This window comes from Amblyraja radiata, chromosome 25, assembly GCF_010909765.2.
Source record: "Amblyraja radiata isolate CabotCenter1 chromosome 25, sAmbRad1.1.pri, whole genome shotgun sequence".
In the NCBI taxonomy this organism is placed as follows: domain Eukaryota; kingdom Metazoa; phylum Chordata; class Chondrichthyes; order Rajiformes; family Rajidae; genus Amblyraja; species Amblyraja radiata.
In genome coordinates, this window is record NC_045980.1 from 19,318,359 (window position 1) to 19,344,851 (window position 26,493).

Consider the following 26,493-nt stretch of genomic DNA (forward strand, 5'->3'; position numbering starts at 1 on the left):
CCTCACACCACATTCTGCTGCCTTCTCTCCACAACCCTTGACACCCTTACTAATCAAGAATCTGTCAACCTTAAAAACACCCAATAACCTTGGCCTCCACAACCATCTGTGGCAATGAATTCCACAGATTCCCCACCCTCTGACTAAAGAAATTCCTCCTCATCTCCTTTTCTGAATGTACGTCCTTTTATTCTGAGACTATGGCCTCTGGTCCTAGACACTCCCACTGGTGATAACATCCTCTCCTCCACATCCAAGTCTCTTAAATGCCACTATCATGGCTGCCTCCACCGCTACCCTTGGCAGCGCATTGCAGGTACTCACCACCTGCTGCGTAAAAAACCTTGCCGCACACCTTTCCCTTAAACTTCACCCCTCTCATCTTAAAGCTATGTCTTCTCGTATTCGTTTTTTACATCCTGGGGAAAATAGGCTAAGTCTGCCTGTCCTATCCGCGTGAGTCAACCAGAGGAGCAGATTCCTTACTTGTCCTGTTGCCACCAATTTCCCCAGCTGCTCCCCTTAATGTCGAAGACAGCCACTGCCTTCCTATCTCTGCAGCTCATCTCTTTTGCCCGTATTCGGACCCTGCCTGTAACGAGGCGTGGAACTGAGAGCTCCTGGTGAAACCCAAAATTGAGTATCAGTTATCGGGCGCCTGTTTGAAAAAAGCGCCGCTGGATGACTCTGTCGGCGCGGTCTTCCATCAGTGTTCTGATGATTGAATGCAAACTGATAGAGCAGTAATTGGGCTGACTAGATTTGTCCTGCACTCACTGACTGACAGATATTGGCTGCACCATTGTCGGTGACATGCACTATCTCACACTGACTGCGAGATACCAACTCGACACCTTGACTGTTAGACACAGAGAGCCAAGCACTGATTGCTCCGACACTCCTTGTTGTACATAAGCCCAACACAGTATTAGTCACAAGCTGACTGCTACATAGTGACTGCTACATCTAGATTTATGAACTGCGTATATTTACTGTCACATGCCAGATCCACTATGCTATGCATTGACTCCTAAACATTAGGACAGCAGAGACTGTCACACACAGGCAGTGCTGACTTATTCCCACTTAGTTATCTTAAGCAGTCGCTGTTGCTAATTAAATCGTGCATGAGCTTATTTCTGATAAAGGTGTTTTATGGAGTCTGAGGGGAATAGGTGTTGCAACAAACATATTTACTAAAGAATAAGTTTCGTATTCTCCGTTAGGCTGAATTGACTTGTAGTGAAAAAGCCTCCATTTGTTATTTAAGTTGGCTGTGGCAGGCCCGAGTCAGCTTTAATTTGTGTACTTCTAGAAACAACTTGATCAGCCGCACCTTGATGGCTGAATCACTAGTGCAGGCAAAGGAAGAAGCTTTAAGCAGACTGTTGGATTCAATTGTTGGTATTGTTAGTTCATTCTTGTCATGTCTACGGAGACACAGCGAGAAACGTTCACGAATCATTCGTCAGGAGTGGTTCTAGATGACTGGAAAATAGCAAATATCAAACCGCTGTTCAAGAAGGGAGAGAAGCAGAAGAGTGGAAACTATGGGCCAGTTAGCCTGACTTCAGTGCTTGGTATAATATTTTAAAGTTCGCTCTAAAGGATGAGGTTTCTGAATACTTACAAGCTCATGGTAAAATAGGTCGAAGTCAGCATGGCCATGGGGGACACATCAATGGATATCTTTAAGGCAGAGATTGATAGATTTTTGATTAGTACAGGTGTATTATACCATACATGTGTATAGCAGGTAGTACAAAGGAAAGTAGCATAGAGGAAATAAACAGAGTACAGAATATACTGCTGGAGAAACTCAGCGGGTGAGGCAGCAACTATGGAGTGAAGGAAATAGGCAACATTTCGGGTCGAAACCCTTCTTCAGATGATGGGGGGGTGGGGGGGGGGGGGGGGGGCGGGAAGAAGAAAGGAAGAGTTGGAGCAAGTGGGCTGAGGGAGAACTGAGAAGGGGAGGAGAGAGTAGGGACTACCTGAAATTAGAGAAGTCAATGTTCATACCGCTGGGGAGCAAACTGCCCAAGCGAAATATGAGGTGCTGCTCCTCCAATTTACAGTGGTCCTCACTCTGGTCATGGAGGAGGCCCAGGACAGAAAGGTTGGATTTGGAATGGGATGGGGAGTTGAAATGCTGAGCCACCGGGAGATCAGGTTGGTCATTGCCACCCGAGCGGAGGTGTTCGGCGAAGCGATCGCCAAGCCTAAGCTTGTTCTCACCGATGTAGAGCAGCTGACATCTAGAGCAGCGGATGCAATAGATGAGGTTGGAGGAGGTGCAGGTGAACCTCTGCCGCACCCGGAAAGACTTAACAATTTGCACCCCAGCGGTATGAACATTGACTTCTCTAATTTCAGGTAGTCCCTACTTTCTCCTCCCCTTCTCAGTTCTCCCTCAGCCCACTTGCTCCACCTCTTCCTTTCTTCTTCCCGCCCCCCCACCCTCACATCATTCTGAAGAAGGGTTTCGACCCGAAACGTTGTCTATTTCTTTCCCTCCATAGATGCTGCCTCACCCGCTGAGTTTCTCCAGCATTTTTGTCTGCCTTCGATTTTCCAGCATCTGCAGTTCCTTCTTAAACAGAATATACTGCTACAGCTACAGAGGAAGTGCAGATAAAGAAAGTGCAAGGGCCACAATGTAGTAGCTTGGAAGATGGGGAATTCATCCTTAGCACAAGGAACGTTTGCTGAAGTCTAATAACGGTGGGGAAGAAGTTGTTCTTGAACCTGATGGTATCTTCTGCCCTATGGGAGAAGGGAGAAGATGGAATTAACTGGATGTAAGTGGTCCTGGATTATGTTGGCTGCATTCGTGAGGAGTGGATGAGAAAGTGGGATCGATGGTCAGCGTGGACACGGTGGGCAGAAGGGCCTGTTTCCATGCTGTACCTTTCAATCAATCAACCCAAACTCGTGTTATGCACCGTGTTTTACTCAAGGTTCCAGCATCCGCTGTTTCTTGCGGGTCCATTTTTGCCCAGAGGTTGTTGGCTGAGAAAAAGATATAAAGAGGAAGCAGTTTGACACTGCTGTGCTCACGGTGTCCTCTGTGCCCTGTGTGATGTGCATGTTACATGCTGGCTGCCTGGCGCCGGTGTGCGGATGAATATTATGCGGTGTGCCGTTTATACTGTCTGTGTGTGATTAGTGCAGCAGCGAGAGCAGAGAGGGGTCAGTGGCCACAGTGCGATTCCCTCTCTCCCACTCCTCCTGGCCGGCCAAATTAAACCTCTTCACGTCTGCAAGGTCGGCACTGATTGCTTCTGCTTAGTTTTTCACAACAGCCGGTCGGTTCTGGGACTTTGGACAATTATGGAGAAATGTTCTGGCTGAACCTGCAGGTTGGGCTGCAGCCTTGATGGCAAAGAGCAGATTTTCTCCATTTATTTAATAATGATCACTTGGTCCCTGCGGCTCTCAGTGTAGACACGGAACCAGACGAAAGCTCTGCGTACAGGATTAGAGTCAGCAATTGTGCCTCATTTCATTGAGAAAATCCTTCCTAATCCATTCAAAGGAGAAGCACTTCCTGCACCCAAACATAATAACTAAAATCAGATTATATTAACGCCAAATATATCTAAAATCTATATTCAAAGTATTTGATAGGACAGACTGAAGCAAATGTTTGCTTTAGTGTTGGACACAGAAGGGGGATATATTTGATGCGAGAAAAAATACTTTTGGAGTGATTTTAATCCTTTGCTTACTGTAGAATGATAGTGTGTAAGTAGTTAATATCATCCATGAACCATCTGCCTTTGACTGCATATGTCCAAATAATCGTCACAGAGTCATACAGCATGGATAAAGGTTCTTCAACCCACCTCGTCCGTGACAAATAAAACAGGGAGAATGTGCAAACTCCACCCAGAGAGCACCGGGTCAGGATCAATCCCGGGTCTCTGGGCTGTTAGGCAGCATCTCTGCCCACTCTGCTGTCCCAGGATGGTTCATGAATTAATCAGGGCTGCGTGGAAGAGTTATGCTGGACATCATTGAGGCGAGTGTCATGATGAGTCAGTCAGATTGTTACATTGGCAGCATGTCCCCAGCCTTCATTTAATAATTACTCACATCTTGAACTTGACTTCCCAAAATGTCATCCGCAATTTCTCCTCCCAGATTTCCACCTGATCGATTTCCACCTACTGCATTCTTCCACACTATCTACAATGCCACTGATTTCCGCAACCTTCTCTCTTCAGGTTTCTCATAATTTTATAGATTGCAGTCAAATGTGCCTTGGTCTTCCCAAATTGTTGCTTGAATTTGGTTGTATAACCAACCTATTCTTAAAGCTGTGCAGAAAGGAACTGCAGATGCTGGTATATATTGAAGATAGAAAGAAAGTGCTGGAGTAACTCAGTGTGTCAGGCAGCATCATTGGAGAGAAAGGATGGGTGATGTTTCGGATCAGATTGAAAGTGTAGGGGAGGGGAATTGGAAGAAAGAAAGTGATGTTCTGGCCTTTTCTTGCCCCCAGTTTCCTCCCCTATACTTTCGGTCTGCAGGTCCCAAAACATTACCCATCCTTTTTCTCCAGAGATGCTGCCTAACCCGCTGAGTTACTCCAGGTCTTTGTGTCTATTCTTAAAGCTATTTTGTTTTGGCTTTAAAATAACAATCTTGTAAATGTCCTCTCTTACCTGCCTCTGTTAGGCTGGTCCTGGTGATGCCAAGCACAGCGATGAGCGGTGCGATGCTAACATTTGTGGTGAAACTGGTAAAAGGATTGGTGCGTTCTCCTCGGCATTAGGTGGGTTAGAAGGACGGGAGGGTATCGTGAGAGGAGATGGTTGGAAATGGTTGCTAGGAGGGTGGATTGGAGATTGTTGTAGACAGTGAGAGGACAATGGGGCCTTGTAGACTGGGAGGTTGGTGTGGGGAGTGATTTATGATGGGAGATGTCAAATGACCTGGGGATTGTGTGGAGTGGAATTATAAGAAAGAGAGGACATGGGGATTGTTGAAAATGACCAGGAGGAATTGTGAGCATCATTTAACAGTCGTGGATAAAGTAATCATATTTCAGAAAGGGCGGCACAGTTGTGCAGCGGTGGAGGTGCTGCCTTACAGTGCCGCAGTCTCGAGTTCAATCCTGATTACAGATGTTGTCCGTGTTGAGTTTGCACATTCTCCATGTGACCGTGTGGGTTTTCTCCGGATGCTCTGGTTTCCTCCCACATTCCAAAGACGTGCAGGTTGTCGGCTAATAGGCTTCTATAAATTGTTCCTAGTGTGCGGGATAGAACTAGTGTACGGGTGATCGCTGGTCGGCATGGACTCGGTGGGCTGAAGGGCCTGTCTCCACACTGTATCTCGAAACTAAACTAAACTAAACACAATTTGCAGCATCTGAATGTCGACGTGGTGAGATGCCGACTATGCTAAAAGCTTGACTGTTCTTAAAAAATGTTCTTGAGTTTCTGGGACTATAATGCTTGTATCTGGATAATTAAGGAAGCTGTATAATAAATCATAAAGACAGCAATCTTCTGACAAATTAGTGTACCTTGCATTGCAGAGGTCGATACTGAAGACAATAAAATTGTTAATATAAGAACAGCAAATATTACATTCTATCCCTACCATTAGAGAAAAATATTAACACCAAGAAGACACAACAGCAAACAGTTTTTCAGCTCTGCCAGGAGAAAATAACAGATCAATTCATTATATTAAAGAAACAAATCATTTAAAGGTACATTCTCAGTCATTCTGGTTATTGGAGAGATGCAAAGGAATACAGCAGGGATATGTCCGGGAGAAATATTTACCCAGTCATTCATTTCTAATATGTACTGTTGTGCTAATCAATATAATTTGCCATTTGAGCTTTTATGCAGCTCTCATTTGGAGCTTAATTTAATTTTTCACATCAATCGACCGGTCTTTTCATCTTTGAAGCATCACCACTCCCACCCCAACCTCCCACCCTCCCTAATCATTAAGATCCACTATGACTTTTTACTGAACCAATGCTAGATTTCCAAAGCGCACTTGGCCATTTGTTCCTTATCCAACTGCAAATGTTGTGAGTTCTTTGAAAGTGTGACTCCTCTACCTGTCAAGATCATGGGCTTTCATCACGCTGGGTCCCGTCTCTCACCTCAGGCCCCATGTGGATAGTTTCTCTGCTTCTCATTCTCATCTTCAAATATCTAAGGCACCTTACATCTGCCCTTCATCCTTCAAGAGTCGATGGCCAAGAGTGCCTAATTGCCATGCACACCAAAATGGAACAATGAAATTCTTACCTGCAGCAGCACAACAGGTTTGTAAATGCAGTACTCAACACATAATATAATAACCAAGCATAAAAAAAAAAGTTCAATCAATGAAAAAACCCCCAATATCGTGCAAAAACAGAACAAAGCCCAAAGTCCCTAGTGCAACCCCGGCAATTTGTTGTTCATAGTTTGGTTCGAGTTCGTGGTGTTGAATGGCCTGATGTGTGTTGGGAAGAAGTTGCTGCTTAACCTGGAGGTTACAGTTTACAGACACCTGTACCTTCTTCCCGATGGCAGGAGTGAAATGGAAGCGTGGCCAGAGTGGAGGTGTAGGTCTTTGATGATGCTGGCTACCTTCTTGAGGCAGTGCCTCCTGTAGTTCCCTTTTATGGTGGGGAGGTCAGTACCCATGATGTACTGGGCAGTGTCCATCCTTCTCTCTAGAGATGTTGCCTGTCTCACTGAGTTACTCCAGTATTTTGCTTCCATCTTCAGTGTAAACCAACACCTGCAGTTCCTTCCAGCACATTAAGGAGAAAGTTACATGTATCAATCTGAAGAAGGGTCTCGACCTGAAACATCACCTATTCCTTCTCTTCAGAGATGCTGCCTATCTCACTGAGTTGATCCAACAATTTTTGTCTAACTTTCTCCTTAATTCTTTTCCTTCCTTTTTTACTCTAAAGGACGTAAAAGTAGATTTTTGTTCTTGCAGTCTTCCTCATGGCCCATTTCTATCCTTTAGTTTAGTTTGGTTTAGTTTAGTTTAGTTTAGTTTAATGTCACGTGTACCGAGGTACAGTGAAAAGCTTTTCAGTTGCATTCTATCCAGTAAGTGAAAGGACTGTACATGATTACAATCAATCCGTCCACAACATACAGATACAGGATAAAGGGAATAATGTTTAGTGCAAGATAAAGTCTAGAAAAGTTGAATTAAGGATAATTTGAGGGTCTACAATGAGGTGAATGGGAGGTCAGGACCGCTCTGTAGTTGGTGTTAGGATGGTTCAGTTGCCAGATAGCAGAGGGGGAAAAAACTGTCCCTGAATCTGGATCTGGGCATCTTCACACTTCTGAACGTACCTTTTGCCTGATGCAATTCTCCCTCTTAAATTGAGGAGAGAAATATCTGGTTTGCTGCAGTCATTTGTGTTCTATTAGAGCCCTTGGCACAAATTGTAAGCAGACATTTCACTTTCAAATTGTAGAAATGGAGATGTATATCTTGGGCTGAAATTACATTATCATCCTCTCAGCGTTTGAGTTCAGCACTGTGGAAAGCTCCCTCTTTGCTGAGCACACTGCTGTACTGTGTTGAATGTGGTGAGGATGTGTGCAGTACTGTTCACAGTGACCTTCCTAGCACCAACATCCACCACACCACTGATTGTAGAAGCATCATTGACGGAAACAGACAGACACCCTGTGTCTCTATTACTCCATTTCCCATCCTATTTACTTATCCTTCCTTTCATCTTCTCTTTCAATTAGGCTGCTTACTTCACACAATATGGGATCAGCAGAAGTCCAGGGCTGGGAAGAAAGAGCGAACATTATTCCGACTTTTCCGTAGACTTGTTGCATCCCCTTCACGTTGACCAATGGATCTCATTCTGAATGGTAAATATTTAATGTAATTGGATTTTGTCAACTTTAATCTTTTTTATTTGGTTGTAAAAATCTCAACAGTTCTCCAGCTAATATTTGCATCTCTGCTTCTGGGAGCCGGTTGCAGAGTTCTTGAAGTTCAGACGTACAAGTTCTAAGCGAAGCCTCTCGTTCGGGTCTGCAGATGGAAGACACTGGCTCTCACTGCAGTGGCTGTGACTCCCTGCACGATTCGTAATGCTGCCTCCTCGATCATCACGGCTCCGGTAAGGTTGCAGCAAGAGTGATATCAGCCTTGCCGCTATCTCTCTGCCAGACACAGGACTCAAGAGCAATGCAGTGGCGCAGCGGTCAGGGCTGTGAACCGTGACCATAATATTGTGACGTAGTAGCGCCAAAGACCCGTGCTTGATCCTCAACTGGGTGGAGTTTGCACGTTCTCACTGTGGCTGCCTGGGTTTCCTCCGGGTGCTCCGGTTTCCTCCCACATCTCAAAGACCTGTGGGTTTGCAGGTTAATTGGCCCTCCGTAAATTGCCCCTTCTGCCTGCCAACACCCAGTACACCACTGAGCAGCAGTACATCAAAAACATCTGTTATAGTCATTCTCAGAAGTTTTTGGGCTGAAACCCAAGTGATAGAATGATGCCTGCATTAACTTGCCAACTTCGAGGTATGTTCATTCAGTGGATCCACGACCTCCAACAAAGTCATTGCAGAGTGTACACATTTATTCGCATTAGACCAGAGAAGCACAAACAAAATACGTGCCATTTATTCAAGAGCACCGTTGCTTCCCGCAGTGATAGAGCCTTGAACCAATGAGCCAACATGTAAGGGTAATGGGCAGTGGCCGTTCAAAACTAATAGGGATTAGTGTGGGTGTCAGGGGTTATGGGGGAGAAGGCAGGAGGATGGGGTTGAGAGGGAAAGATTTGTCATCCGTGCTTCATTAAGCGACGGAGCAGAACACATACGGTAAAATGGCAGCATTCTCAAGCACTTTGATCCCAACTTGTCCATGCCAACCAAGATACCCCATCTAAGTTAGTCACATTTGTCTGCGCTTGGCCCATATCCCTCTAAACCTTTCCTGTGCATGTACATGCCCAAGTGTCTTTTAAGTATCTGCTTCAGCTACCTCCTCTGGCAACTTGTTCCATATACCCACCTATGTGTCTATTGACTGTGTTGTTGGTTGCACTATGGACTACGGGTTTGCAATATTATGGTTACCTAATAATACCAGCTGTGACACAGTGTTGCAGCTGATGGAGTTGATGTCTCACAGTGCCAGAGACCCGGGTTCGATCCTGACCTTGGTTGCTGTCTGTGTTGGGTTTTACATGTTCTCCCTGTAACCTTGTAGTTTCCCCCGAATACTCTGGTTTCTTCCCACATCCCAAAGACGTGCAGGTTTGTAGGTTAATTGGCCCTCTGTAAATTACCTCTAGTGTGTAGGGAGTGGATGCAAAAGTGAGTGGTACAACATAGTACTGGTGTGAACAGGTCAGCATGGACTCAATGGGCCAAAGGGCCTGTTTTCATGCCATACCTAAACTGTGATAAATGTATTATATTATTGATTATTACATGTTTATCTGTGTGTTGTTGCGTTAATGGGCATGTTAAGCTGCAGCAAGTAAGGATTTCATTGTTCCAATGCCGGTGCATATGACAATTAAACACTCTTGTCTTGTCTCCTGCTTTTAAAACCAGAAAATGAGAGAAATACTGAGGCAAACTCACATTTTCTATCAATTAATGCAAGCCTTGTGCGTGGGATGCTGAGAATCCAAGGTTAAGTTGAACCCTGACTCTGAGAAACAAATTAGTGTCTAAGGAATTATTGGTAAGATTCAGATGTCATTATAGTGGATACTGGATACTCCTTGTGCCCGTTCTAAAGCAAAAGTATTCATTCTGATGAATCTGACTACAGATATGATTGATCCAGCAGCTGGTGATCAAAGTCAGCCAGTAACTTGGGAATTGTATTAACCAACATGTAAATGCTATTGCAAAGCCTTTTGCTCAGGATAACTCCGACTGAATAAAGTCAGTATGGTTTTTTTTGTGTAGTTTTATTGATGATGACACTGAATTAAGATGAATGGTTCTTACCAGGAAAATGTAATCTTGTTTGCAAGCTGGATTCTCTTCAAATGTGGTCCAATTAGGCAGAATGTCATCTTCGCCACTAAAGCAGATGTGTGAAATCTGGCTTGATGAAGAGAATACTGAGTTAAATTATGTTCGCTCTATATGCTGCGATTTAACATCGCTCAATGTAAAGGTCATTGCGTGCAAAGGAATTTTTGTTAGGTCTTTTCTATGAAAAAGACGGCAAGACACCTTCAACCAAATTCTATGCAGTTAACCAATTCTGTTCTGGGGACATTATTCTCAACATTTCAACATTAGGCCGGCATGGTGGCACAGCGGCAGAGTTGCTGCCTTACAGCGCCAGAGTCCCGGGTTTGATTCTGACTACGGGTGCTGTCTGTACGGAGATTGAGGGGGGATCTTATAGAAAATTACAAAATTCTTAAGGGGTTGGACAGGCTAGATGCAGGAAGATTGTTCCCGATGTTGGGGAAGCCCAGAACAATGGGTCACAGTTTAAGGATAAGGGGGAAATATTTTAGGACTGAGATGAGAAAAACATTTTTTACACAGAGAGTGGTGAATCTCTGGAATTCTCTGCCACACAATGTAGTTGAGGCCAGTTCATTGGCTATATTTAAGAGGGAGATAGATGTGGCCCTTGTGGCTAAAGGGATCAGGGGGCATGGAGAGAAGGCAGGTACGGGATACTGAGTTGGATGATCAGCCATGATCATATTGAATGGCGGTGCAGGGTCGAAGGGCCGAATGGCCTACTCCTGCACCTATTTTCTATGTTTCTATGTACGTTCTCCTCGTGACCTGCGCGGGTTTACTACAGGATCTCCGGTTTCCTCCCACACACCAAAGGTTTGCAGTTTAATTGGTTTGGTATAATTGCAAATTGTCCATAGTGTGTGTAGAACCAGAGTTAGTGCGCGGGGATCGCTGTTCGGCGTGCATCTGGTGAGCCGAAGGGCCTGATTCCGCACTGTATCTCTATACTATACTAAATTATTTAAAATAACTCCAGTCCCTCATTTTCTCAATTAATTTACTAACTCTTTTAAAATAAGTGTCGTCCATCAGAGGTCAATTTAAATGCAATTTCAGACAATGCTTTGCAAATTACTTATCGACTTCTGGAGTACATGCCCCACTCAGCATCAATGGTGCCGAAGTGGAAATGGTGAAGTGCTTAAAGTTCCTTGGAGTTAATATTACCAACAATCGATTACGGACCAACTACATTGAAGTGACAGCCAAGAAGGCACATCAAAACTCTCCTTCCTTAGGAGATTAAGGAAATTCTGTGCACATCCAATTACTTTAGACTGTAGAGATACAGTATGGAAACAGGACCTTCGGTCCACCGAGTCCACGCTGACCATCGATCATCGCGGTAGAGTTGAGGTAGAGACCCGGGTTCGATCCTGTCTGTGTGGAGTTTGCACATTCTCCCTGCGGCCTACGTGGGTTTCCTCTGGGTGCTCCAGTTTCCTCCCACATCCCAAAAACGTGCAAGTTTGAAGGCAAATTGGCCCTCTGTAAATTGCCCCTAGTGTGTGTGGAATGGATGAGCATGTGGGATAACATACAGTAGCAATGTTACAAAAATTTTTAGATTTTAAAAATCAAGTCTTTAATTTATCCCATCAGATAAATCATAAAAAGAAGTTTAATTTGACACCTAATTCACTTTCATATCTTCAGTATTAAAAAAGTTATGGCCATTTTCATACTCGGAAATTGGCATCTTGTTCCCTATTGCTTTTTCATTGACTTAACACAAAAGCTGTGATCGAGAACATTTAAAAGCCGATAACTTTCTTAAAATTTAAGAGAACTGAAATAAATTTTCAGTTATTTTAGATTGAAGCATTCTGAAACAAATATGAAACAATCTTACTTAGATGACTTGAAATTAAAGCATATAATTAGTTAGTTACCTAATTGTAGCTAATTACAAAATTCAATTACTAGATCTAAACATCTATCCATTTCTTAAGAATAGATTAACATTTTTAAATAGCCTAAGTGTCCAAATAACATTCACACAAGAAATCAGAATATAAGATATTTTTAAAATCTCATTGTAATGGGTTTATAGGCCAAATGGAAGGAATTTAATGTTTAATACCTGTAAATTAATGGCCATTTAAATCAGCTTGCGAGTGGGATTTTCTGGAACGGGACCATTTGGAACGTTGAGGTCTAAACTCCAGCGAGTACAGGCCCAGTGCTGACAAATGCTCACCAACAAATATAATTCAGGACGAGGTCGGGAAAAAAACCCGTTTTAACCCCGCCTCCCCCTCAAACGCGCCAAAATCGCGCACACAGCCAGTGGCAGAATTGCAGCGCCGCTGAAGGTAAGTTTTGTAACATACCTACATACAGTAGATGGTGGACTCGATGGGCCGAAGGGCCTGTTTACATGATGCATCTTTGAATCAATTCAGTGAAACAATCAAATTGGATAATTTGGAAATAAGTCAATGGCAGCCAACTTGCGCCTCAGTCTTAGAAAGGATATATATTTCACACTGCAGCCAATCCCTGGTTATGTAAACACATTCACATTGTTAAAATTGGCTTTTATTTCTTTATAATAATATATTGTTACTGGAATTCTAGTGTAATGGTGAAATGAATTCTGAATGTGCTGCAACTTTCACTTTTATATCTAACGACCAAAATATTGTTTGCTGGGTAGATTGGAGTATAGCATTTGAATGTATGAGCGAACAGGTAGGCATACTGATGTAATATGCCTTGTGTCTGTGTGATTTTCTTTTAGAGATACAGCATGGAAACAGATCCTTCAACCTAACAAGTTCATGCTGACCATCAATTTCAAGTTCAAGTTCAAGTTGTGTTTATTATCACATGCACCAATTGATACAGTGAGATTTGAATGACCATGCAGCCATACGAATAATCAATCACCCGTTCACACTAGTTCTTTGTTCTCCCATTTCCATGTCTGCTCACTACACACCGATTTTTACAGAGGCCAATTAACCTACAAATCCACAAATCTTGGGAATGTGGGTGGAAACCGGAGCACCGGGTGAAAACCCAAGCTGTTGCAGGGAGAATGGGCAAACTCCACACAGATAGCATCTGAGGTCAGAAATGATCACTATATGTGTGTTGTGTGCAGTCATAGAGTCATGCAGCTCAGAAATAGGCCCATTGGCCCAGCTTGTTCATGCCGACCAAGATTCAGCATACAGTATACTGCTCGCATTTGGCCCATATCCCTCTAAACCTTCCCTATCCCCATTCCTGTCCAAATGTCTTTTAAATGTTGTTACTGTACCTGCCTCAACTACCTCCAATGGCTGCTCGTTCCATATACCCACCACCCTTTGTGTGAAAAAGTTGCTCCTTAGTTCCTATTAAACTTTTCCCTCCCTCGTCTTAAACCTATGATATATATATATATCGGTGGGCGGCGCGACTCTCGTCAGCAGCGGCCTCTGCAGTCTGTCTGCGTTTTTATTATTTTATGTCTATGTTTTTATGTAGTTTTTGTTATTTTTTGTTGGGGTATGTGTGTGGGGGGGTGGGGGTGGTGTGGGGGGGAGGGGGTAACTTTTAAATCTCTCCCTGCACGGGAGACCCGACCTTTTCTTTGTCGGGTCTCCGTTGTCGTTGGGGCTGCAACGAGGAGCGGCCTCCAACAGGAAGACCGGGGGCTGTGGTGCCGACTACTCACCTCACCGTCGCGGAGCTGGCCGAGTCCAGAGCGGGTGGAGCTGTGGTGGACGCTGCTGCGACCCGACCCCCGGAGATTCGGAGGCTGCAACTGCGGGTTTGGCGGACAGTGACACCGGGAGCCCGCGGGACCCTGGAGGGAGTCCGCTTTTCGGGGCTCCCGCAACGGCGACTTCTCCCGCCCGAGTTGCGGGGTTGAAGAGCTCCTGGAGCGGGGCTTTACAGCACCGCCCCGCGCGGCTTGGAATGGCTGCGGGACTCTGCGAGCGCGTGCCGGGGGCTCTAACATCTAGAACCCGGTGTGCGACCTTGCATCACCCGGCGTGGCTTTAATGGCCACGGGACAATCGCCCGCCGGGGGCTTTGACTTTGACTCTGACATCGGGGTGGGGGAGTGCAGTGGAGAGATAAGTTTTTTTGGCCTTCCATCACAGCAATGTGATGGATGTTTATGTAAATTATGTTGTGTCTTGGGTCTATTTGTTTGTAATGTATGGCTGCAGAAACGGCATTTTGTTTGGACCTCAAGGGGTCCAAATGACAATAAATTGAATTGTATTGTATTGTATTGAATTGTTGTATTGTATTACACCGCAAATATATAATTACAACTACCATAAAAACACCTTATCTCACATTTTTTTCTGTACCCAAGGTAACAAACCTTGCTGCCAATAAAAATAACCTATCCTTAATTAGTCTAAAAGTTGACCAGAGGGAACATCTTCAGGAAATGTGAAAGTTCCACTTAATTCATGGAAATAACTTACAAAGTTCAAGGCTGGTTATGTGATATTCCAGCCAAAGTTTGTAAACCCTGCAGTACAGGTCCTCCGTCAATTTTCTGTCAATTGATGATCCGACACCTCCTTTAATCTAGACAAAATTAAACTGGAGCACACTGAGGTCATAAGTGATAGTAGTAAAATTAGGCTATCTGGCCCTTCAAGTCTACTCTGCCACTCAATCAAGGCTGATCTTTCCCTCTCAACCCCATTCTCCTGCCTTCTCCCCATAACCCCACACGTCTGTACTAATCAAGAATCTATCCATCTCTGCCTTTAAAATATCTACTGACTTGGCCTCTACAGCCTTCTGTGGCAAAGAATTCTACAGATTCACCACCCTCTGATTTCTCCTCATCTCCTTCCTAAAAGGATGTCCTTTACTTCTGAGGCTCTAGTGGAAACATCCTCTCCACATCCACTCTATCCAAGTCTTTCACTATTTTGTATGTTTCAATGAGGTCCCCCTCATTCTTCTAAACTCCAGCGAGTACAGGCCCAGTGCTGACAAATGCTCACCATAGGTTAACCTACTTGTCCCTGGATCATCCTTGTACATCTCCTCTAAACCCTCTCCAGAGCCAGCACATCCTTCCTCAGATATGGTGCCCAAAATTACACACAATATTCCAAATGCGTCCTTACCGACACCTTATAGAGCCTCAGCATTACAGCCTCATGGATGTAATACTTGAAATCCTCCCGGAAGTCCCCCCCCCGAAATTATGGTGCCTAGGCCAGTAGAGGCGGCTGACCTTGCCCTCATTGGGACTTCCGGGGCCGATCAACGGGTCAGATTTTCTCCCTTTGCCTGGGCTCTGGAACTCCGGCCTGGATGGAGCCGGCAGATCCGTTCCCATAGCCAACTTCCGCGGCCGACTTTGTGACTTGGCCTCCCTGCGGCTGTGATCTCTGTTAGTCAGGAAAATGGATAATCCAGCAAGGCTCTGGAACTGAGGGTGCAGGGAAATCGGTGGTGGACCTGTATTTCAAAATGTGGAGCTAATTTTCCCCAAACCTCATATATAGAGTATGTCAGAAATGTCATCCTTGCCCATATAAAACGCCACATTTTATCAGAGTTTTAATTGCTTCCAAACCACGTGTGAGCAAAGACATCAATGAGTCAAGTTACCAGAGTGCGCGTGGATCCAATTACCACTTTTCTGGTTTACTTAACCACAGTACAAAAGATTGTCAATTAGATAATTAGCACGGATGATATCACCCTGATTGCGGTGCATTAGTGGTGTTAGGTGGAACATGAAGCAACAAAGTAATGGAGCAGCATGCAGGCAGAGACAAGGGCAGTGAATGAGTGGTCCAGTACACAACACTCTTAAGGGGAAGAGTGGCTCAGAGGTTTGGATTCAGTTGGGAGTTGATAACGGAATCAGTTGAACTTATAGGACTTGATATTACAATCCCTACTATAAGTTGCGGCGTATGGTTTGAAAATTGTTTCCGGGTGTACTCACTGTGGCTGTCAGGGTAAGAGCAACTGGTGATTTGTTGGGAATTTTGGATATCAGGGATAATTGGATGTGTCATAGAGTCATAGAGCTAGCCGCCACGGTGGCGTAGCAGTAGAGTCTTACATCGCCCGAGACCCGGTTTTGATCGCTGTCTGTATGGAGTTTATATGTTCTCTTTGTGACCACGTGGGTTTTCTCCGGGTGCTCTGTTTTCCTCCCACACTCCAAAAACGTGCAGGTTTGTAGGTTAATTGGCTTCTGTAAATCGTAAATTCTCCCTCGACCCACGTCCCGAGTCCGCGCCGACCAGCGATCGCCCACACACTAGTTCCATCCTACACGCTAGGCACAATTTACAGAAGGCCAATTAGCCCATAAGCCTGCACGCCGTTGGGATGTGGAAGGAAACTGGAGCACCCAGAGAAAACCCACACGGTCACTGGGAGAACGTACAAACTCTGTACAGACAGCACTGTAGTCATGATCGATCCTGGGTTCTGGCGCTGTGAGGCAGTAACTCTACCAAATCATTAAAATAATTTTCATGCATCCACTGCATATGTGTGATTAGCTGCTCATAAATATGTTACTGTTTCACTTGCATGCAAAGATGTAGTAGTTTCTCCACATATAATTATGTTCAATTTTCTACTTGCAGAAAGTTATATCCTTGCATCAGTTATACTTAATTGCACTTCTTGCACTTCTGTCATCTGAGTATAAATGTGCCTCTTTTATTAATTGATAATGATAACATTCCTCGACAGGGGATGTGTTTCAGGAATTTTGCTAATATGAACATTTTACTAATATTGCCTCCGTGATGCTGATTCTCACTTGCTTGCGGTAAGCGCACTGTGCTTCTTCTACCCAGCATTAAGCAGCATATTGATATGAGTGAGCCAACAGAACCCTCGTTAGTATTCAATATTCCAGAAATGACCTGGTAGAATCGGCTCATCAAAGCAGACTCATCATTGCACCGCAAGATATTTTGTGAGAGGAAATTGCTGAGATGTGGGATTTGATCTAATTGCAGCCCCAGTGGTATTCTGTGGCTGGTAACTGACGGCCATCTCAGAGCCTCTGGATTGTACAGGGAAAACTAAAAGCATAAAAGAAACACGGTGGCGCAGTAGTAGAGTTGCTGCCTCACAGCGCCGGCGACCCGGGTTCGATCCCGATTATGGGTACTGTCTGTACGGAGTTTGTACGTTCTCCGCATGACCTGGGTGGGTTTTCTCCAAGACCTTCAGTTTCCTCCCACACTTCGAAGACGTACAGGTATGTAGGTTAATTGACTTGATAGAAATGTAAAAATGATCCCTGATTTATAATTTATAATCCCTAATAATTATCCCCTAAGTGGGGTAGCTTTAATGTGCAGGGATCGCTGGTCGGCGAGGAATCCGTGGGCCGAAGGGCCTGTTTCTGCACTGTATCTCTAAACAAAATGAAAACTAAGCGCCTGTCCCACTTAAGCGACTTTTTAGGTGACTGCAGGAGACTATGCAGTCACCACATGGTCGCCACATGTTCACGGGTGATTGCCGGGGAGTCGTCCTCATGGTTGCGAGGAGTTCCCGCATTCTGGGAACGCGTTGCGGCTTCATTATGGTCGTCGTGATTTTTTCAACATGTTGAAAAATTAGCAGCGACTTGAATGAAGCCGCCATGGAGAGTAGCGAGAATTCTCGCGCCGTAGTCAGGTCGCCAGGAGGTCCTAATGGGTTGCCAGGAGGTCGAAGGTTCTCGGAGGTTCTCGGAGGTTGTAGTCAGTGCTGACCGGCTCATTGGGGAAAAAAAGGTAAGCAGTAGTTTTCAGAACCAAGGATAACCGATCGGTAATGTTAAATGTCCGCCGAGCTTCACAGCCGTGTATCTCTGGCTTCTTAAAAGTTGGCTCCACTCCTTCTACCCCCTCTCCCCCCTTCTTTTAAAGGACTTACCATACACTGTGCTTTAGCCATCTTAATTACAACGCCAACCTTCCTGTTCATCGCGGTGTGTGTTTCACCTTGGCTGCACCGTGTGAATTTTTTAGACAGCACTCTCCCGCTTGCCCTGTACCCCGCCTGTATAACGGGCTGGTGAAGGAAGTGATGTGTTTGTGTGTTCCACACTGACAGTCGCCGTTCCAGTCAGCGCTGGCCTTAGGAGGTGCGGGGCCCAATTGGGAACAATTTTGGTGAGCCCCAGATTCACAGCCAAGGTCTGCAGAATCATAGAAATATAATTAAAGTGTATTATAGACTTTATATCTCTCTGGTAGAATGGAAAGTAATCAAAATGTGCGCTTAAAAAGTACATGCCAGTTAATGGACCAAACAGATCCATTTTAATATAAAATTGCATAGATGTAAGCCTACAAGTAACAAACAAAATGTGTAGATCACCTCTGAAAAGTACATAGTTACAATACCACTAGTTTTAGTGACTGTGAAATGAAAAATAAAAGTAATGTAATTAACTAGATCCTGGAAAACTAATAACCACTAGACCAAGTGTAGACCCGTTGGGTCTGTTCCCCCAATGTGCGGTTGTGGGGGGGGAGGCGGCATGCAGCGTCACACACACTACCTATCCTCCCCCCCCCCCCCCGCACTCACGCTAATTACCCCCCTTGATATTATATTAATATTATTAATTTGCTCCTTTTACCCCATAACCACCCTATCTACTGACGCATAGCCTCCAACTTGCAGTCACATCTAGAGAGGGGGGGAGTAGAGAGTGAGGGCAGAGAGAAAAGGAGCAGAGACACACAGAGAGGGGCAAGAGGGAGAGGGGGTGGCGAGGAGGAGAAGATGGAGGGTGGGAGAGAGGGGAAAGGTGGGGGTGGAGGGGAGGAGACAGAGAGGGTGAGAGTGAGGGGGAGAGAGGGGGAGAGAGATGAGGGGAGGGGGGAGAGGGGGGGGGAGAGGAGAGGGGGTTGAGGACAGGGGGGGGAGGAGAGGGGGGGAAGAGGAGAGGGGGGGAGAGGAGAGGGGGGGGAGAGGAGAGTGAGAGGAGAGGGGGAGGAGAGGAGAGGGGGGGAGTGAGGGGGTGTGCTGAGAGGGGGGTGAGGTGAGGGGAGGGGAAGAGGTGGGAGCAGGGAGGGGGAGGGGGATGGAGGGAAGGGGGTAGGGGTGTGTGGAGGGGAGGGGGGTTTAGGGGAGGACGGTGGGGGAGGGGATGGAGGGGGAGAAAAAGAGGGGAGAGAGAGAGGGGGGGAGTGGAGAGGAGGGGGGAGAGGAGAGGGGGGGAGAGGAGAGGGGGGGAGAGGAGAGGGGGGGAGAGGAGAGGGGGGGGGGGAGAGGGGGGGAGGGGGGAAGAGGGGGGGGGAGGGAAAGAGGGGGGGGGGGGGGGGGGGGGAGAGGGGGGGGGTGGGAGAGATGGTGAGGGGGGGGGGAAGGGGGGAGGGAGGGGGGGGGGGAGGAGAGGGGGGGAGAGAGAGTGCCTTTTTAATTCAACCCAAACAACCATTTGCAGGCAGTGCTTTTTTACTTTAACCATATTTTCATTTTCAAACCATATTAAGGGTACTTACTCAGTTATGTGGACATGTGTTCAGTGTTATTCACAGCTCAGAGAAACGTGACCCACTGCCTTCCTCCAGCTTGCAGACTAATTGAGGCACACCACTTCCTGGTTTTATAGTCCATCCCCCCTGCCGCCAGCGGGGGCAGCAGAGAGAATGGGGAATTTTGTAAAATCATTAATATCTCTGTCATTTTTCATCGACTGGAAAAATCCTCGGCACACATGCGGCGTAGGGGGGCTCTGAGCGAGGTGGCCAAAAATGACGGCCGTAGGTGGTGGCGTTCTCTCGGAAATCGCAGCACAGATCGCCAAAACCGGTCAAGAACAGACTTTTAGTAATATAATAAAGATTGGTGAAAAACCAGTCCAGGCTTTAAATTTTGAGCTTCAGCCCCATCCTACCATTTCGGGCTTTGATTACTGCAGACCTTGTGAGTGGAAGACATGCAATAAAACCACGGATTTTACGATTTAACTACTTGGTTTCCCTCCCAAGTTGACTCTCACCAACTTTCCCCACGAGAGCTCGCTTAAACCAAATATAAACATTTTTACATTTGGCCGCTTCTCTCCAGAAGCTGGTAAATCCAAATCCAGACATATATTGAAAGTTGAGTGGTGTTCGTACAGACAGCACCTGTAGTTGGGATCGAACCTGGGTCTCCGCTGCTGCATTCGCTTCTACCGCTGAGCCACTGAGTCGCCCGGCAGAAGGTTCCTGCCGCCCCGTAGGTACTGGCAAATCCATCCCATTGCAAACCACCACTCTCCCGGACACCCAGGTTAATTACCCGCAGCTGGCCGGCAGTATTGCCATGGCGCCGCGCTGGCCACGTCTAACCAGGTCCCTTGCACTCTCCCGGTCTCCTGATCGCACGCAAATATCAAAGCTTTCAGGCTTTTGTATCTTCTGCCCGATAGGAGAGGGGAGTAGAAGGAATGACCGGGATATGTGAGGTCATTGATTATGTTATTGCTTTCCCAAGGCAACATGAAGTTAACATGGAGTCAATGGAGAGGAGGCTGATTTGTGTAATGGACTGAACCACACTACAACCTTCTGAAATATCTAGTGGTCTTGGGCAGAGCAGTTACCAAAACAAATTGTGATGCATCCCAATAAGATGCATACTCTGGTGCATCTATTGACGTTGATTGGGGATATGACAAACTTCCTTCATCTTCTGAGGAAGTAAGTGGTATTGGTTTGCTTTCTTGGCCATATTATCAACATGGTTGGTCCAGGACAATTTGTTGGTGATATTTATACCATTATCAAACCGGAGCACCCGGAGGAAACCCACGCCGTCACAGGGAGATTGTGCAAACTCCGCACAGCCAGCACCCAAGGTCAGGATTGAACCCGGGTCTCTGGCGCTGAGAGGCAGCAACTCTACCGCTGCTCCACTGTGCGGTGGCCCTGTCAGTCAATTGAGCATTGACCTGTTTGGCTTCTGTTGCCATGAATGAATAAGTCAAATTAGTTTAGTTTATTGTCCTTTGTGCTGAGACATAAGCTTTTGTTGCATGCTGTCCAGTCAGCGGAAGCACTTTATTTAACGTGGCGACTGTTTTAATAAATGCAGCTTTAATCTTTCACTCGGGAGAATTGCATTTCAGTCAAATAATGTGGCTCACAAAGTAAGTGCTTACACCGTGTGAGTGACAACCCAGTACGAGCTCTTTATGAATTTTATGAGATTGACATTTTCAATAACGCTTGGTATATGAAAGGCTGAGAAGTTGGGGCAAGACATCAGTCTGCCTCCCACATGCCCACACTCTGTTGTGACCCTGCCAATTGTTTTGAATTACAGCTGTTTACTGAGTGTTGAGCTCGAGCCAAACAGATATATTAGCTTGACCTCACCGACTGTCAGTACTGCTCCGGGCCTTTGTACCTACTGCATTCTGTCATGTAATGGAATAAGATGGGAGAAAGGGGACTTCTCTTTAGGGAGGGTGGATAAAAATGTCAGCATTGTGTTGCAGGCGGACGGATGGCTTTAATCCAGCAGTTTAGTCCATCTGGAAACAGAAGAGAAATGTCATTCTCTTGACAGTACACCGGATGGCTCGCAGACTCTTTTGTGTTCATCTCCGCTATACGGAGGTAGGCACAACAGAAACTCATCTCCATTCACACTGCCTCCTACACCAATTTTTGGTTTGGAACCTGATGTTTTAAAAATAAATTTCACAAGGCCTGTCGTGCAAGAATCCTGAGAAATAAAATAAAGGCAACGGCTGAAGTCGTGAAATTGAGGGAGAGAGCCTTTCCATTAAATACAGAAGAAGTGGAGTCATTCGAGGGGAATGATAAAGGATGGGGTGCAGCAGGTAGTTCTTCAAAGGTTCAAAGGTTGTTTATTAGTCACGTACACCAATTGATGTAGTGAGATGCGAATTTCCATTGCAGCACATAAAAAAAAAAGAATGCAACATAACAATAATAAAGAAATTTAAACATAAAAAACATCCCCCACAATGGTTCCCACTGTGAGAGAAGCCTCAAAGTCCAGTCCCCATCCTCATGTCCACCCATAGTCGGGCCTATTGAGGCCTCCACAGCCGCCTTTACAGAGGTGCTTTGGAGAAGGCAGGACCGCTTGTTCAGCCATCGTGTGCTCTCCGCGGGAGAGGTTAGCAGTCACGGAGCTGTAGAGTATTTTAAAACACACTGATGCAGATGTTGCATTCGGATTGGGAGACACAGCATGGAAACAGGCCCTTCAGCCCACTGTTTCAAAACCGACCATCCATCAACATGCTCCAATATAATGTCTAGTTCCTTCACAACTTCCGTAAATTCAGAAGTCCAAGTTAATCAAGTAACACTGTGTATGCTGGAGAGGTAAAGCTATCCCCTTGCAACTCCAATGCAAAGAGCCAGTATGTAGCCAGTGTAGGGAGTGAATGTGAATTTTGGATCATGTAAAATACATACACAGTGTTAGACACAAAGTGCTGGAGTTACTCAATGGGTCATGGATAGGTGAGGTTTTGGGTCACTGAAGAAGGGTCCCAACCTGAAATTTCACCTACCATGTTCTCCAGAGATGCTGCCTGACCCACTGTGTTACTCCAGCACTTTGTGTCTAACACTGTGTATGTATTTTACATGATCCCAAATTCACATTCACTCCCTACACTGGCTACATACTGGCCCTTTGCATTGGAGTGGACGGCGCGACTCGCGTCGCAGCGGCCTCTGCAGTCAGTCTGTCTTTTTATTATTTTTTGTCTCGTTTGAATGTAGTTTTTTTTGGGGGGTTTTTGTGTATGTGTGTGGGTATGTGTGTGGGGGGGTGGGGAAACTTTTAAAATCTATCCCCTGCACGGAGAACCCGACCTTTTCTCTGTCGGGTCTCCGTTGTCGTTGGGGCCTAGCACCGTGGAGCGGCCTCCAGCAGGAACGACCTAGGGCTCCAGTCACGGAGCTGCGGACCTACTCACCATCGTGGAGCCGGCCGAGTTCGGAGCGGGTGGAGCTGTGGTGGCGCTCGGCTGCGACCTGACCCCGGAGATTCGGAGGCTCCAACCGCAGGTCTGGTGGACAGTGACACCGGGAGCCCGCGGGTCCCTGCTGGGAGACCGCTTTTCGGGGCTTCCGCAACGGCGACTTCACCCGCCCGAATTGCGGGGTTGAAGAGTACCTGGAGCGGGGCCTTACATCATCGCCCGGCGCGGCTTTGAATGGCTGCGGGACTTTGCTAGCGCCCGCCGGGGGCTCCAACAACAAGACCCGGAGCGTGGCCTTGCATCACCCAGCACTGCGTTAATGGCCGCGGGACAATTACCATCGTCCGCCGGGGGCTTTGACTCTGACATCGGGAGGGGAATGGGGAGTGCAGGGGAGAGATAAGTTTTTGCCTTCCATCACAGCGAGGAGGAGATGCGCTGTGATGGATGTTTGTGTAAATTGTGTTGTGTCTTGGTTCTTTCTTGTGTGTATGACTGCAGAAACAACATTTCGTTTGAACCTCAACGGGGTTCAAATGACAAATAAATTGTATTGTATTGTATTGTATTGTATTGTATTGTATTGTATTGTATTGTATTGCATTGTATTGTATTGTTGCAAGGGGATAGCTTTACCTCTAAAGCACAGTAAAGAGTGTCTTGCTTTCCTCCAGTATTTGACTCATGTGAACCAGCTTGATTGATTCATCGAAAGACACAGCATGGAAACATGCCCTTTGGCCCACCGAGCCCACATCCACCATAAGTCACCCATTCACACAAAATCTACGCTGTCCCACTTTCTCATCCACTCTCTACAAACTTGGTGCAATTTACAGAAGCCAATTAACCTAGAAACCTGCACGTCCTAGGACGTGGGAGGAAACTGGAGCACCTGGAGGAAAACCAGGCGGACACAGGGACAACATTCAAACTGAACCCACAGCAGCACCCGAGGTCAGGATCGAACCCCAGTACTATGCGATAGCAGCACAACCAGCAGCACCATTCTGCTGCCCTTGCCTTATTTTCTGCTGGTGCATTCTACGTCATCTCAGTCCTAGGTGTCTGTTACTGTTAATTCATGCATCTCTACTTACAGAGGATGTGAAGGAACGAGGTTGCATGTTGGAACATGTTGCAAATAGCTTTCTTCTTTCCAGGTATTAAAATCGTTGACACATCCGTCAACAGTCTTTTTTTTTTTTCTCAGGTAATTCCACAAATTGCTCCTTTTGTTTCCTCAGGAGCAGAGCCACAGAGCACTAGGGAGGATGGATGTAGTTGCTGAAGTGTTTGTATAAGGCAATAAATCATACGGCTTCTTTTATATGAAAATCATCTCATAAGCCCACGGCAATTTGCATATTTACTGAATTTCCTCACTTTCAACCAGATGGTAAAATGAAGCTGGTGTTTACTCCTCTTATCCTTTATTCTGCTTTGTGAATGCATTGCCGTTGTTCCACGATTCACTGCGTTTCACCACAAACGAACAGCCTTCATGGGCGTAATCAACTATTTTGTCTCAATGGTGGGTAGACACCTACTTCTCAGGGTAATTTTTTGATTCAAACAATATAGGGTATTTAACCAATATGTGGAATATAGAAGAACTATCTGTTAATATTAATGACAGTGGTGAGGAGGAAATGACAAAAATAGATAGATAGATAGATAGATAGATAGATAGATAGATAGATAGATAGATAGATAGATAGATAGATAGATAGATAGATAGATAGATAGATAGATAGATAGATAGATAGATAGATAGATAGATAGATAGATAGATAGATAGATAGATAGACATCGTGGAAAATGGCCCTTTGGCCCATCGAGTCCATACTTACCAACAACCAGCCTTTTACACTGATCCTGCACCAATCTAATCTTTACAGTAGTGCCTTACAGCGCCAGAGACCCTGGTTCAATCCTGATTACGGGAGCTGTCTATGTGGAGTTTGTACGTTCTCTCCATGACCTGTGTGGGTTTTCTCTGGCATCTCCAGATCCGCCCACGCTCCAAAGATGCACAGGTTTGTAGGTTAATTGGCTTGGTATAATTGGAATTTGTCCCTGGTGCGTGTAGGTTAGTTTGAGTGTGCGGGGGATTGTGGTCGACCTGGACTCGGTGGGCCGAAGGACCTGTTTTCGCGCTGTATCTCTAAACTAAACTAACAATCCAAATTTATTCTCGCCAAAGATAGATGCAAAGGGGTAGCTCAACGGGTCAGGCAGCATCTTTGGAGAAAAAGGATGGGCGACCTTTTGGATCTTGACCCTTCTTCAGACTGAATGTAGGGATGGGAGGGGGGTGGGGGGGGGGGGGGGGTGAAGAACTGGAGGTGAGAAAAGCCCAGGACAAACCAGGGCCAGCCACAAATAACCTCCGGAAGGGTGTTGCCTGGTAGGTCCATTGATGGCTAGGGTATTGTTTCATTAACTCCCCCCAGATTCTACCACTCCCTACAGACTAGGGACAATTTATAGAAGCCAATTAACCAACATACCCGCACATCTTTTGAAAATGTGATCACCCAGAGAGAACCCATGCGGTTACAGGGAGAACATGCAAACTCCACACAGACAACATCCAAAGTCAAGATCGAACCTGGGTCTCTGGTGCGGTAAGGCAGCAGCTCTACCCGCTGCACCATGGTGCCGAGCTGTAAAATATACAGTTTTTCAGCAGGAGATTTACAGAGAAGGAATGTTGTCACCAGGGCTGAAGAAAGACCTCAATATGAGGGTATTGCTTATGTATATGGAGTATAAAGTTTAAGGGTCTCGACCATGAAAGGTCATCCATTCCTTCTCTCCAAAGATGCTGCCTGTCCGGTTAAGTTACTCCAGCATTTTGTGTCTACCTTTGATTTAAACCAGCAACTGCAGTTCTTTCCTACACAAATTTAAAAAAATAATACATTGAAAGATTGAGGAGTTTTCTACATCTGGATATGCACGCATTCCACATTCCTACTTTCCCATACTGACATTCAAACTTCTGAAGAAGGGTCCCTACCCAAAAGTCAACTGTCCATGTTCAGAAATGCTCCCTGACCTGATGAGTTATCCCACATTTTGTGTCTTTTTTTTGTAAACCAAAATCTGCACATCTTTGTTCCAACATTTCAGCGTCTCTGGAGGACTTCAGGCTTGAGAAGAAGGGTCCCAACTCGAAACGTCACCTATCCATGCCCTCCAGAGATGCTGACTGACCGGCTGAGTTACTCAAGCACTTTGTGTTCAAGGCAAGATTCCAGTGCCTGTATTTCCCTTGTCTACAAAGGGATTGTGTCACGTGTACAGTTTGGTTAGTCATTGTCTTCAGGGTGGGATATGGTAGCCTGTATCACTCTGAATCTCACCAGAGGCAAGATGCTTCTGAGCTGCATCAATGAATGATACTGTTTAACTTCTCTTTCAGCCGCGATGATTGACGACGCACACTAGAAGCTCAGTAAAATAACTCCAAGACCAGTGCAGGCAGATTAGACAGAAAGGCAGCCCCCGGATGGAAATCAATACAACAGTCTAATTGTGAGGGAAGACC